The sequence below is a fragment of the Amphibalanus amphitrite genome, unplaced genomic scaffold (genome assembly GCF_019059575.1).
Source record: "Amphibalanus amphitrite isolate SeventyFive unplaced genomic scaffold, NRLGWU_Aamphi_draft 000307F_arrow, whole genome shotgun sequence".
Lineage (NCBI taxonomy): Eukaryota > Metazoa > Arthropoda > Thecostraca > Balanomorpha > Balanidae > Amphibalanus > Amphibalanus amphitrite.
This window is the reverse complement of record NW_024881802.1, coordinates 294,792-310,319: the sequence shown is the minus strand read 5'-3', so window position 1 is coordinate 310,319 and position 15,528 is coordinate 294,792. Positions and strand designations below refer to the sequence as shown.

The 15,528-nt window shown below is 46.7% G+C and overlaps 1 protein-coding gene across 1 annotated transcript in view; it reads right to left on the bottom strand.

Annotated features, from left to right (window-relative positions):
• LOC122388079 (ribosomal protein S6 kinase 2 beta-like) overlaps positions 1-15,528 on the bottom strand; it is a 137,606-nt gene that overhangs the window by 18,020 nt on the left and 104,058 nt on the right. The window lies entirely within an intron of this gene.

Below are 15,528 nucleotides of genomic sequence, written 5' to 3'. Positions count from 1 at the left end.
GAGACCTTTCATAACCCGAGATGACCTCAGTAACATAAAAGTGGTCACATCACGAGTAAAATATTCCGATCAAATGTGTCGTAATTATCTGTATACCGATGTTTGAGGGCGTTTTCGTTCAGAAGAAGAGCATTTCAATTTTCTCCCATTAACCCGCGCCGTGCTGGGGGCGGGGGCGTTCTTACGCCCTCTTTAGGTTTTTCGCGAATATCTAAAGAAACGGTGTCGCGCAGCGCCGCCGTTTTTGGTACATTTGTTCATACGTCTTTTCCACACATCTCGTGAAAATTCCAGACCCGGGTCGTTGAAGGTCAGGTCACCAGGTCACGTCAAGTGACCTTACCTCAGAAAAAGTTTAAAGGCTCGCTATAGCTTCACCGACTGAAGGGTCACTTTTGAAACAGACATTGTTAAGACTAACAATATGTATGAAATGTTCATCTCGATCTTTTGATATCTGTGACCTAAGGTCAAGTCAATTTTGAGACCTCTCCATCCAGAGCGGTGAAAACACGTCAGATGTGTTCAGCTGGACGATACGGATCGACTGATATGCAGCATGACCCTTTACAGTAAGGTCATGACCTTGACCTGAAGTCAAATTTTCAAAAATAAAAATGACCTTTCAGGTTCAACGTATAGTTTAATCGACGCGTCTCGACGAGAGGAGCACTATGCCGACAAAATTAATGTCACTCTCTTGAGTCAAAAGTTATTGCAGAAAAAAACGCTTTTCATAAAAACTGCTATTTTTTAGTTTTACCTCTCTGGAGGCTAAAGCATTGATCTGAGGTCAAATCTGAGAGCAACATTCAGAAAGGTCAGTAAAAGGGCCATCGAATGCGCTTTTCTGCGACGCTGTAGCTCGATTGGTTCCCGAGTTAGCCGTTGGAAGTTTCCAAAATTGCTGAAATGGACTTAATTTTACCTTTGATGACCTCTGGTGACCTGACCTTTAACCTGACCTAAAAATTGAACAAAATGCTTCCGTCATTATTTGCTCTTTTGATTACGCTCTTTTGATTGCCACTTACCGCGTGTCGTTACGTGGCCCAGGAGCCGAGTTAGAGGGGGGGGGGGCGTGAAAACGTCCGCCCCCCAGGCACGACACGGAAAACACAGGCCACCAGCACGGCGCAGGTTAACTAATAGGCAATAGAGGTCGCAAAATTGACCTGGCCCTTAATGTCGATATTTGCCTGGGGATTACGCAAGGCGAATGTTCAGTGGGATCAGTAAGTTTTTTATGGCGCTTATTCAAAGTCGATCATGCACAGTCACATCATCAAAGGTCGTCTCTATACTACGTCGGCCGAAGAAATTCGCATGGATGCGTATTTTGAGAATAAAATGTCCGTAGCCTGAGCTCGTTTCCTATGTCGTGCTAAATATTCATCAAGATCAAGGTTTTTTTATGAAAAAAACACCGGGCTGCAATGGCACTAATTGGATTTTATGAAAAAAATCAGCGAAACCTGGTTCTTATACTCGTATTTTGCAACACCTAGTAAATCATGCATGAACATGCCGTTACATTTTAGACTGACGCCCCTGTTACTAGCTGACAATGGCGCCCCTCTCAAGAGAAAAAGTCGCCCCCTCGAGCACCATGCCCCCCCCCCCCTTCCCTGATTTCTGGCTACGCCACTGACAGCAGGTGCTGTCTGGTTCATTTGCAGTAAGTTTCATGCTCAGCCCTGAGATCTCGAGAACGAAGCAAGATAGCGACAAGCGGTAAACGGCATGGGGTACGCACGGACAAGGTCTACAATCTTTACAAAGGTCATTTTCAGGTCAGGCTAAAGATAACGTCACAGGGGTAAAAAAGTCAAAATGGCGGCGCTAGATATGGAGAGCTTTCTCAAATTACTTTCGAATTAGCCAAGCTAGGAACAAACTAAGGGCAGCATCGTGATCGTCTCGTCAATCCGCATTAAATCATATGTATGTAGGGGAGAGTGGGCACATTCGTGCAAAAAATGGATAAAACCATATATCTGTTCGTCGGTTAGTGTAATAGCAAAATTGTTGATTGTAGTATGGAAAGGAACTATTGCAGATATTTTTCCTCTTAAAAACTTATCCTCTAAAGTTACCGCTTCTTTTAGAAGAAAATGACTTTTAATAACTATGAACGTTTGCACGAAACTGCCCCAGGTATGGGGCACATTCGTGCATGGGGTGGGGCACTTCATTCGTGCATGGGGTGGGGCACTTCCGTGCACCATGCAAAATTGGAGGAATTACCGGGCATTGCCAGAAATTTACCAATAGAAATTGACATGGCAGGGGTCATTTTACTTGATTCCTTTCCACAAGAATGCATTGCACAACATATGTAGAAAGAATGGGCTGGCCAACAAGAATGTGCCAACCGCCGGCCATCGACCCGCCCCTGTGACCTCTCCAAGGTCACGTGAATTACTTGTCACGACGTCGCAAGCAGCCGAGACTGAGGCAGGCGAGCGTCACTACTACAGATAAAGTCATAAATCGCAAAAACGAAAAAAAAAATATGCAGAAATGTGCCCCTAAGCAGTGCGTGCACGAGCCTGCCACACAACGTTATTTGTAATATAATTCAAAATTTCTTATTGAAAAAATGACAGTTTTTCAACAAACAAGTTTGCAGCAGTTCCGCGAATAGAGTGAGCTTCTTCGGACCCAATTTTGAAAAGTTAAACCACATTTCCGAGTCAGGATCACGAAAATGGATGATATGAGAAAAGTTTGGAAAGCCCACGAATATGAAAAATTTGCGTTTTTATCAAGCATGACAGCAGGTACAGTGTTGTCTTCTACAGTGAACGAAGGGCGGCAACGATAGACGTATTTTCATAATTTACCTTTAGCTCGTGCAGTCACTCGTGTTCCCATAAACTGCTGAAAACGAATGTGTCCCATGCACGAATGTGCCCCACTCTCCCCTATGTTGACCTCGAAAGGTTAAGGTCAAAGGTTGACCTCAGGTCACGTGACCTCGAGGTCATCATGCATATCATTCGATGCGCCTTGACGAGCTGAACACAATGAGACCATCCGCGCGGCTGTATCTCGTTCCTGTAAGGAGTTATTGGCAAAACAGATTTGGTGACCTTTGATGACGTCACATGACCTTACAGCTGCCCAACAGCAAAATAAGCCTCAAGGTAGTGAAGGTTGATAGTATATGAAGTCATGAATGGTATATGGGGACATTCCAACGCGTTGTTTTTTGTGGGAAAAAAGGGAGCTGATTTTTCTCCCGTTGACTTATAATGGGAAGGTCGAGAAATTGACATGACCTTAGGTCATCGATTTCAAAATGCCGAGGCATGCAAATTGTAGCTACCAATGACCTTATCACATCCTGCAACTTTCAAAGGCCTCCGTCATCTACTGTATCTGACACGGTGACAAAGTTGCAAACAAGTGACTTGAGTTTGGGTCATTTAAAGTGACCTGGTGACCTGACCTTAAAAGTTAGGAGGTTGAAACTTGCACACCATGTGTAAAATTGATGAGAGAATAGTTATACCAAATTTCGCGGCGCGTAGCCGCGGTTTTCCCGCTATTCACGAAAAACCTCAAGGGGGGGGGGGCGGATAGCCACCACACCCCCTCGGTGCGCGGGTTAAAATTTGACCTCAGGTCAGAAAGTGTTTGACTGTGTAATATGTATCTAGGTATAGGTACTCCTTTCTGACTGAAGAACGAGTGATTTAAAGGGATATGTTCACCTTGAAAAAGTGAAGTGGATGGTTCCAAAACACTTGAAAATGGTCGATAATACCTAAATGGGTGGCTAAATGCCATCAATTGGCCGAATTTTGACGAAAACGATGAAAAACTGTTTTCAAAATGATAACGAAAGTTATGGTAATGACGTCATATGCAGCACAAAGACACCTCGTGGGAATGTAGCGAACTAAAAGTCGCTTCAGGTTATGGTGAATCAATGTGCTACAGACATTACGCGCAAGTTTCGATAATTACGCAAGCGTTTATGGATTTTTGTGTGCATTTTTTCGACGTAAAATTTTTCAAGCAATTTTATTTTATTTCATTTTTGAAACTACCCAAAGTTCGTCCTACTTGTGGCTCAAAAAGGCTTTGGTAATGAAACTTCAAAGTGCCATGAAGTGCCATATAGCTATGAAGAATATTGGATGGAACAGTGGTGAATCAAATTCAAATTTATAATAATTTGATTTACGAAGTGCTAGCCTCATCAATAATTCAAGCCAATGCATGGCAAAATTCACGATGCAGAACAGTTCTAAAAAAATCCACGACATTTCTATTGCCAGAATCGTGTTCCTCTCGCCGAGACGCGTCGAATGAACTATAATTTGACCTTGAAAGGCCTTAGGTCAAGGTCATGACCTGACCGGAAAAGGTCGTGTTGCATATCAGTCGATGCGTCTTGGCAAGACAAACACAATGAGGCCATTCCCAGCGTTTTATTTCTTTCCAATCGAGAGTTATTGGCAAAATCTGTTTGTAGCCTCAAATGACCTCGGGTGACTTTTCTAGAGGCTTTCAGCAAAAAAGACACCTTGGTCGTCACGGGTGGTCCAAATCGTTGTGATTCTGAAATATTTGGACTGTTCCTATGCGTACACACGGATCTAGAGGCATTTTCGTTTTTCTCCATTGACTTATAATGGAAAGGTCACGTCACTGGTCTGACCTTAGGTCTCGGGTATAAAAAATCGAGATATACAAATTATAGGCGCCTATAACATCATGCAATCCACCAAGTTTAAAACCTTTCTGACAAACCACTGCAGGCTGGACATGATTGCAAACTTTTTTAGGCTTGGTCAGTTAACTTGACATGGTGACCTGACCTGACATGACCTGCCACCTGGGGTCAAAAATTTCAGACAATGTCCAAAATTGATGTACAGAAAGCTACTCCAGGTAACATATGCCCCCTCCCCCCACTGGGGCGAAGGTTAAGTAGCATCTGGCCAGCCGGCAAATGTCGTGAGGGCTTATGTTCGTATCTAAGTAGCACTTGGACAGTCGGCAACTGCCGTTAGGGCTGCACATATTTACGCGTGTTAGATAAGGTCAGGTCAGGTCAGGTCAGGTTAGGTTTGCTTTGGTTTGGGGTAGAAAGAAGCATCTCCGGGTAGTGCCTCTCCGTAGTTGCTAAAACAAAACACGCGAGTGCCAGACATTACGAAGTCCAAAAGACAGTTAAGTAGACGTAGGCCCATTCTAGATTTTTTCATATGATATAGCTTATGTAAAGGAGAATAAAATGTGTAAAAATCAGCAAAATCGAAGGGAGCCCATTTTTCAGAATATCATTTTTTTTAATTTTAATTAAGTTCACTTATTAGTTTTTTTACGTCAATATCGTTATCCTAAAATTAAAGTCTGATCTATTTCCTCCATTTCACACTTCGTCTCGTGGTGATATGTCTAAAACTGAACAATGGTTATGACGCTTTAAAGATGATAATGTGCCTTGTTTAAGTCGATGTTTGATGACGTGTATCTCGGAAACGTGACGACATATCTTGACAAAAAATGTCTCCTTTCTTTTCACCTATAGATGAGTAGTTTCACAAAGCTTCGCAAAAATCGGAGGAGGTGAGGTTCAAAGTGGTCATTTTTTGTCCAACTTGACGTGGAATGCCTCCATAGCTTTGCATACTCATGGGCTTACCCAATAGGCTCCTGTATTTGATAATTCCATCTATCAAAGCGGTGGAAAACTTAAAATACTAGGGATTAGAGTTCTGCACGGCTGCAATTTTCCACAGCCTAGCCACCCCGCAGCCGTGGCTCCACAGCCACAGCCGCCCACAGCCGTGGCAAACTGTGGGCAGCCAGCCGTCAGCCGGCCGTGGATACTTTCAATGAAATGCAACCAAATAGTATATAATAGGTTGTTTTTAGTTAAAACATATAGCCAAAAGCACATTGCAATGGGCTATAGATTCTCAAGCTCATGAAGCATCATAGGCTAAGTGGTTGTGTATCTGGCAAGCCTGATGCGCAACGCATGCCCAGGCCCATGTCGTCCCCTATCTCCGCGTGTGTCCACTAACACGAATGACGTCACGCATGTGGGCGGAGCTATGGGCGGAGCCTAACGCACGCGGCAGTCCAAGCCGCCATATTTGAATTTATATTTTAATAGAATCTTGCCAATATTTTGGGTGAAGTCAATTTATATGGATAGCTTCGTGACAGTTTAGCTATACCTACTAATATTAATGTAATATGGACGTGAGCATATTCAGCTTGGAATTGCTATTAAAGTTCCGCACCGCGTAGATCCGAACTCGGGACCTTTGAAATACTGCGCGGGCACGCTAACCACTACACTACCGCGACCGCGCGGCGGCTGGCGGCAGGGAGGCTGCGGAGACATGGGGGGACATTTTACGCTTTTGTGTAAAAAGGAAAAGATTTAGCGAAAAACACGTAATAGATAACTTGCAGAAAATTGTCTGCTCTTTCAGATAAGATACTTAGGTTTGATATATCTTGTGCAGACTTCATTCTACAGTGCTTCGAAAATCGCTCATTTACATGGGGATTGAACGGGTCTTCGAGACTTGACTCCAAATGACGTCACGAGCTGACGTCACGAAAAGGTAGAATCGCCGGACGACCCTACCTGGTATATAGGGCCTTGCGCATGCCTACACAAGCCCTTGCAAGGGGTTAAGAAAGATGGGTAGGTACTGGTAGGTAGGTACCTACCTACATCAACAGAAAACATAAACAACGAACCAGAATAGAAGCACTAGCAGTGTAGATATCTAATGCCAAATCCTGAAGCATGGTTGTGGGACAGAACAACAGACCCTGATGCTTTTCATTATCAATGTTATGGAAAATGAAACTGAAGTTGATGGACTGTCAAACAGTGATTGTCTAGTCAAAACTCTTGCTTCTTTCTTACCTTGCATATTTTCTGGGGTGTGATATGCCAGGCTTGAAGCAGCCTTCTGAGCAAGTCTTCAGCTAATTTGATATGCAAGGCATCAAAACACTAGTGAGCATCCAAGAAAGAAAAACATTCATCTATTTTCATTTTTCCAATTTGATTTTCATTTTTCTACGATCTTCGCTCAAATCACCAAAGCCGAGCGAGCCACAATTGCCTCTTTCAATCAAAAATTTTATTTGAGTTTTTAATGACGTCAATAGCAAAGAGGTGGCAATATTTTTTTGTGTCTCTATAAACAGCCAAAAAATTATAGTAAATAAATAATGAGACTAAATAGTAAAAAACTAGCCCTCAAACAAAGATTTAGTATCAACTTCTTACATTTTTAGATAAAAGACGTCATTTTTTTAGTGAAGTCAACAGCTCGCGAAAGAAATATCGTGTTCAGGGTTTTCACCGTCATGTGAATTACGTGTTCAGGGTTTTCAACATCATGTGAATTAACCGTAAGTAAGGCTTCTTCCTTATAATCTAATTCCATTGGCTTCGTTGATCAGCATTTTCTGTTAGCGGTCACTCACACACCAGTTAGAACATAAAGCGCCAGTTTTATATTATGTAATTGGACTTGCCGAAAATCCAGAAATACGTCTAAGAGTTATTTTAGATAATATTTTATGGTCTTTACCTGCCTTTACCTAGGCGTTATTTCTTTTTCTATTACCTGAAAGAATTATTGAACGCTTGTCTTCAATAGCTGTAAGGTGCTCTCCTAATGACCAGGTGAGATTGATTTGAGAGGGATGTGACAATGCAACATACATGTTGCATTTTCTGAAACTATCAAGCTCTTGATGATGAAGGAACAATTGGTACCTATAATAAGTATTCTGTACCAGATTGCAAAGTCCCCTATGGCAAATGATAAAACCAGTATAACGCCTTTTGGGGCGACTAACGGAGCGAGCGAGAGGGTGAGCCTTGCACGTGCGAAATTTTGACGGGGTACCTCCAGCTGACTTGTGCACGGCACCGTACTAACCGGTCTCTAGCGATGTGCCAAATTTGAGCACAATCGGCCCAGCCGTTCTCGAGATCTGGAAGCGGCACCCTGCACGTGCGCACGTGCAAAATGGGTTCCAACTGACTTTTGCACGGCACCCTACTAACCGGTCCCTAACCATGTACCAAATTTGAGCGTCATCGGTCCAGCCGTTCTCGAGATCTGGAATCGACCCCTGCACGTGCGCACGTACAGCAGCACCCCAACTCTGGCACATGGATATGCAGTGCCTAGTGGGTGCTACCTACATGCCAACTTTCAGCGCAATCGGCCAAGTAGTTACCGAGATATTGCAACAATTACAAAACTGACACCTCTTCGTTTTGCACGTGGCACGTGCATAAGGGGTCACCCACATGCATCGGGAATAGTCCAATACTTGGTAGAAGGAATGAAGCTAGTTACCCTACAAAAATTACCGCGTGTAAATCGGTCAAGTGGTTGCTGAGATATAAGCGTCGCAGAATCGTGACCACGGCCGGCCGGCCGGCCGCTCATACTCAGAAATTTCCGTTAATCTAAGGAAAGACTACGCTCGCTTCGCTCGCTCCGTAACCATTACAGGTTTTCAAAGGCTTCAACACTTTCAATGTTGCTGGGCATCATTTGCATGATTTTTACAGGCTAGACTGCTTATCAGAATGTGAGATTAGGGATTTAAAATTTTAGATTTGAGTACTTAAGATTGAGCTTGAAATCTCACAGCCGTGGCCACAGCCGTAGCCGTGTTCTTGTAGAGCTTTGCAGCCGCCCCGGCCCACAGCCGGCGGCCGGCTGCAGCCAGCCGCGGCTGCAGCCGGCCGGTGCAGACCTCTACTAGGGATGTCAGTCCACATCGATAAAACAAAGTGAGTAGTATCCCTAAAAGACAAGGATAAGTACTGTGTACTCGTAGCTTGCCTTCATTGGCAGCATTAGCGTAGCCACCTATGCGCTGCGCAATAGCCAGGAACGGAATCAGAGACGTCTGGCAGGGCGACAGTCAGTGCACCGCCCCATCGAAATGAAGGTGGATCTGAAGCCGATCAAAAGCTACGGCAAGGAACGTCTCTAATCTTTGAAACACTACGTGCGCTTGGCACATCATGCAGCCTCTCAGATTCAGACCAATAGCCAACATATATATTAGGCATATTGTACATGCATAAGATTATTTAGGACTGGAACGAATAAAATGTCGAGATACATCTGACGCTGTGTGGCGAGTCGCAGAGACCGCTACCGAGTGCCGTCGGCTGACCTTTGAGCGGAGCCGCCTGGCCGGACGGACGCTATTTTCGGCCGTCGCCGTCACAGGAAGTGGTAGCGGCGCCGGCGGCGGCGGAGGGGTTCGCTGTGGCCGTCGAGTTAGTGCGAGCAAACCGAAACCCCAGTGAAAATAGCAGTCTAACGGTGTCGCCTACCGTGTCAGATCAGGCTGAGCCAATCGCCCAAATAAATCAACAACTAGGCAAACACATGCGTCATCCAGCCTTAAATAAACCTTGATATAAGTTTAACCCGCGCCCCGTAGGGCTATCGCCGGACCCTACCACCCGTAGGTGGGGGGGGGGGGGGGGGCGTTTCGGCCCCCCTTAGATCTCGGAAATTTATCGGCCGATTTTCAAAATTCAAACGGCGTTCGATAGCCCCATCGGGACACTACCTTGTGACCAAATTTCATTGACCTAGGTCAAACCGATGACGTCACAGGTCAGGTAAAAGGTCGGATTTTCACCGATCACAGGCGTTTCAAGAAATGTGTTGTGAAACCGAGTAAATTGGTAATTTATTGAAAACCATCGATGGTAAATTGTTCGTCAAACACATACTTTGCTATCTGAGGTCACTGATACCAGGTCAGGTCACAGGGAGGTCAGGTCACCGGAGGTCACAATATGAAAGTGTCGTGTGATACATGTTTTATGGTCCATTTTACATGACAAAAGCGATTATGTGGGTTAGGCAGCCTTTGGGACCAGCCTAGGTCACGTTTTGGTGAATGTCAGGTCAAGGTCAGGTCAAATTAGGTCAAATTTTAAAGTTGATATTTTTGCATAAAATGGGTAGGTATCAATTCGATGCAGCTCCTCACGGGGAGTCTAATGGTGGTCTTTGTTTTGCTCTTCGAGGTCTAAAATTGCCAAAAAATTGAGTTTGAAAATTTGACGTCATCATTTTTTGAATTTTTTTCGCTATAACTTGGCCAGAAAAACGAGGTATCGATCTGAAATTTGGTGTAGATAGAAGAAGGTAGGTACTATCACATATATTCCGTTTTTTTTCGAAACTGAAAAACTTTTTGGATTTTTTGGCTAATATATAAAAAAAAATATTTTTTTTTATTTTTGGGGTCAAAACTCAAAAATTTCAAAAATCCGAGATAGCAGTTTTGTAGCCCTGTCAATTCTACACCTTTTATGTCTGATCATTTTTCTGTATCTTCAAAGCTGTAGGCCTGACAGGTCTTCTCATGAAGGCCTTTTTTTCGGTCGAAAATGACAACATGACGTCATTCTGACGTCATTTGTGGCCAACCTATCATAGCCTTTGGAAAGAAATGGTCACAATGTGTAAAATTGATGCCCGGAGGGGTCCTGAGAGTTTGGTGGCGATACCTCCAGCCGTTTAGGAGATATCGACGGAAAAGAACAGGGGGGCCGTTTCGGCCCCCCTGTGGTTTTTCTTAAATAGCGAGACAACAGCGGCGCGCAGCGCCGCCAAATTTTGGGTACCTTACCGGGCATCAATTTGACACCTTCACACATAATTTCAAGTCACAGGTCACCTCGAGTCAGGAGTTATTGAGGTCAAACTGCGGTCATGTTCGAGTAAAAATGAGCAAAAAACATGACATCTTGAAACGCTCACCAATTCTACAGTTAAAGGTAGTGTGCCAGCTTTCCTGGACCGTATGGAGTTAATGGCCCAGATAAGGATATCCGGATTTTTAGAACTTATCCATACCTTCAAAACTCATGGAAACGTCTTAAATTCTTCAAATTTTGAGTACCCCAGTGTGAAATTCGCCCCGACGGGATGTCGGTCGTACCCCAACCACATTTCACACCACTATGAACAATAAATGCACAAACTGAAATCGCTATTACCGATAGGCTCATCCAATCAAGTTTCGATAAGCCCGTTCATCATCATCTCCTGCGGTTTCGAACACGCCTGCTAGGTGGTGCGGTAGACCGCGCCCAAAGCCAGGGCCCCGGTAACGTGAGGTAGCCGAGTCGGGGCAGCGTGCGCTGACCCAAGCCGGGGCCGCGCGTCCTCCCGGTGTCATGTGATAGCCCGGGGCTGCCCGGGGATGCGGTAGACCGCGCCCAAAGCCACGGCCCCGGCTTGGGTCAGCGCACGCTGCCCCGACTCGGCTACCTTACGGTACCGGGGCCCTGGCTTTGGGCGCGGTCTACCGCAGGTGGCTTCTGCTCATACTTTGTGGTGCGGTGGTGGTGCGTCGGGCCGCGCGCTCTGACTTCGGCCAAGAAAAATGCGTCAGCTGATCATTGTCATTTCTGCCACTTTCATGTGGTGAGATGGGGTCATGACTTTAAGAGACGGCTCTTTCATATCAATTATCTTACATAAAATAATATTTCAAATCATAAATTAATGTTCGACAGCCAAATTAAAGAAACAATACCAATACAGGCTTACAGTTTAAATTCAACATTGTGTTGTCTACGATTAGACAGCTGATAACTCCCCGTACGTCGTAACTCTATAATGACCTTTGCTTATTGTCACATGTGCGCCGCATTCGCGATTGTTGCCGACGCCTGTTTGCAGGTCAGTCCACTACAGTTGTTATATCGAAAAACCGATAAACTTTTAGGCGAAAAAGCACAATTTTAGGCCCATTTTTGATTTTTTTGCGATATTAGGTAAAAACAGAAGCTTCTTATCCTAGGTAAAATAATATGGGAAATCATTGGAAGGTGGCACACTACCTTTAACAAGCAATTCTAAAGTTCTTTATGTGGTTGTGTAGAGAAAAGACGGCGCTACAAAACTGCTATCTGGGATTTTCGAAATTTTGGGATTTTAACCCCCAAAAATACAAAAATGATTTTTTTAGAAAAAAACTAAAAAAAAACATTTTTTTCGAATTTCAAAAAACCGGAATATATGTGATAGTCCCTGCGCTCTTCGATATACATACCAAATTTTAAATCGATACCTCTTTTTTGGCCAAGTTATAACGAAAAAAACTGTTAAAAATTGATGACGTCAAATTTTTGAACTCAATTTTTAGCAATTCTAGACCATGTAGCGCAAAACGGAGACCGCCATTGAACTCCCCGTGACGAGCTGCATCGAATCAATACCCATTTTATGCAAACATATCAACTTTGAAATTTGACCTTATTTGATCCGACCTTGACCTGACCTTGACCCGACATTTTCCAAAACATAAGCTCAACTGACCCCAAGGGCTGCCTGTCCCACATAATCGCATTTAGCATATATAAAATGGACCATAAAACATGCATCACATGCTATTTTTAATTTGTGACCCTCAGTGACCTGACCTCTGTGACCTGACCTGGTATCAGTGACCTCAGATAGCAAAATATGTGTTTGAGGAACATTTCCCCATCGATGATTTTCAATGAAATGCATTTTACTCGATTTTACAACGCATTTCTTGAAATGCCTGTAAACGGTGAAAATTCGACCTTTGACCTGACCTGCGACGTCATCGGTTTGACCGAGGTCAATGAAATTGGGTCACAAGGTAGTTCCCCGTTGGGGCTATCCAACGCCGTTTGCCGCTTGTCGCTATGTTGCGTGGTTCTCGAGATCTTAGGGGGGGGGCCAAAATGCCCCCCCCCCCCATCAGACCGCGTTGCTCGGCAGACCCCATCAGGGCGCGGGTTAATAAGGTGTTGATATAAGCTTAATTGTGACATCACGCGTCAGCGACCCGTTACATTTGCAAAACATCAGCGTGGGTTGTGGATAACAGCTGCAGCCGCGCAGCGAGAACGTATGTAATCAGGACCCGGGAGGCTAGCTGACTAGTTTCGCCGAGCGTGTTCCCATGCGTCACATACAGCGCGGCCATTCTAATCCGGTCCGGTCGGTGGCTGGGCGGCTGGATCTGCTCTTCATGCGCCGAGCATTTGCCGACAGTAAATCAGCCGGCGCTGGGCGGCACGTGCCGTTCCGGCGAGCGGAGCGTGGCCGCCAGCCCGAGCAGCCGCTCACTCCCCGGGCCCATCGGTCACCGGAGCCCGGAGCGATGGTGCACAGCGCTTCCGGCTGGGTCACCAGATGGCCAGGGCACGCGCAGTCCAGGGAGTGTTGATAGACCTGGTCCCGACTGATCCGAGCGCTGCCGTCGCAGCTGGGCGAAAAGATGGCGAGAGGTGGATACAGATGACCAGGCAGGCGCAGCGAAGATTCGACGCCAGTCCCCTTGTTTGTGGCTTCGGTGGCTTTTCATTTGAGGACTAGACCGGCTCCGGGTTTGTCAGGATAAGCACCGCCAGTAAACGCTCTGCTTTAGCTAAGCTGATAAGTCAATATCATGTCACGACCTGCGCGGCACACAATGCGCGGAGACTGGCTGGAAGCGGAAGCGACGGCAGCAGTGGGCGAGCGCGACACACCACGCCGCCCTTTCCCTGGCATTATCCCGCGTCCGTGTCGGCCAGTGCCAGAGAGCGTGGGCGGCGGTTTGCGTCGCGCCGTCGAGCGCGCTGTTTACTGGGCGTGTTCAGCCAGCGGCGGCCGCAGCAGCCGCTCAGATCCGGGCCATCCATCGCTGCCGGCGCGACCTCTGCCAGCGTGTCGACAGCTCTGTCCCGGATCCGGGCACACGCTGCCGCCGGCCACCGCCGACCGCCGACGGGACCGACGGGACCGACACCGCCGGCCGGCCGCCCGGCCCCCGCGTCACGCCACGCGGCCGCCCGGCGCTCGCTCGGGCCGCAGTGCCGTCCCATTACCGTAACAGGTAGCGGCGGCAAACGACCAGCGGCCGGCCGGTCGGACGGACGTGACATTCTCTAATGTACCGGGCGCAGTGTGACGGCGCGGCGGTCCGCCGGGACCCGCAGACGCCGAGCGGTCCTACCGCTGCACCGTGCTGCAATGGTGGATACGGCGAGACGCGGCGCAGAGACGCAGACTGCGGTGAATATCACAGCCGAAGCGGCATGAGAGAATGAACAGACCAAACGAAGCAGGCGGCGCTGAATTACACGAGTACCGAGGTGAGCTGACCCACGTGAAACACGGGGAGGTCACGGGCAGCAGAGTGCCACCGGGTATCCCCCGCCAGCGCTCAGGGACCAGTCGGGCACGCACAGACGCGGCAGGTCCACATCAAACAAAGAGTTTCCAGAAGACATCACCCATTCTGCTCACGGCACGAGGTCATGAAGTTTGCATTGCCAGCATACGCAGGATGAGTTAGCAACTGTCCCAACCGGGCATGACCCGCTACGGTACTATGCGTCGACCAATCATGAGCCAGGAGGGAAGTGCTACCGTCCCTGGCAAAGTCAGTGTGACACCGGCACCGGCACTACGCAGACCCCGGAAGTCACTCTTCGAAGCCCCTGGGCGCAATATAGAGCTCCTAAACCACTTGGCCTTTTGACAGATGGATTAATAGTTGACCGCTGTTGGAATAGCACAGTGGCAGCTAACAGCATGTACTTCGTCCGCTCACTTATTGAAGTTTGCGAAGCGATTAGGAGCATGCAGCAAATTGTTATCCTACCTTAGGCGTGTTTGCCAAATGTCATGTTGACCTTTGCTCTAGCACGATAAGTCGCCAAACATTTCGAAAGCAGTGACACGTTCAACAGGTTGAAGCTCATTCCAGCACAACATATTTCATCAAATGGACTCACGAAAGCATCGGCGGAGCCCTATAAGTGTTATCGCATCGTGACAAAACACTGAAGGAAAATTACCATACTGTAAATCAGAATATAATTAACAAAAATCCCTTTCCTTAATTGTATCGTATTTATTGCCGAGAACCTTTGAATCCTGAATGCGCGAAATAGTACATAAGCGTCAATAAATACTTCAATAAAGCACGGTATTACACTAACAAATGCAAAAACGAGCATGTAACATGTTTTCCATCAGTTTGTATTCGGGTCTTTCGTGCCGTTTGGAGGGTGCGGGAGCGGGCCGCGACGGGCGGCAGTGGAACGGTTCTCTAACTGTCCTGGTAGGCTGGCCCGCCGCACACCGGAGCTCGCCGGAACAGTCTACCAGGCCAGGTGTTTCGCCTGCCGGCGCGGCAGTCTGCAGCACCCGGTGGGGACTCGGGAGAGCCGCCGCCGCGCCGTCCGGTCACATCTCACCAGCGAAAAGGTGCGACCAGCCACACCGTATCGGGCACTGCCGTTCGGCGTTCGACAAGATTGGCTGAAAATCAGATCACCGACAGCACCGCGATTCATTCGAAAAACCGATGAAACTGGGATATCGTGACCGATTTGTGTGTACCCCGAACGCCGTATTTCAACATCTCAATTTATTCTTGGGACGATAAATTTCCGGAAGCCGACTGCCGAGCCAAATTACATCAAACTGATCTCGTTTATTTTCT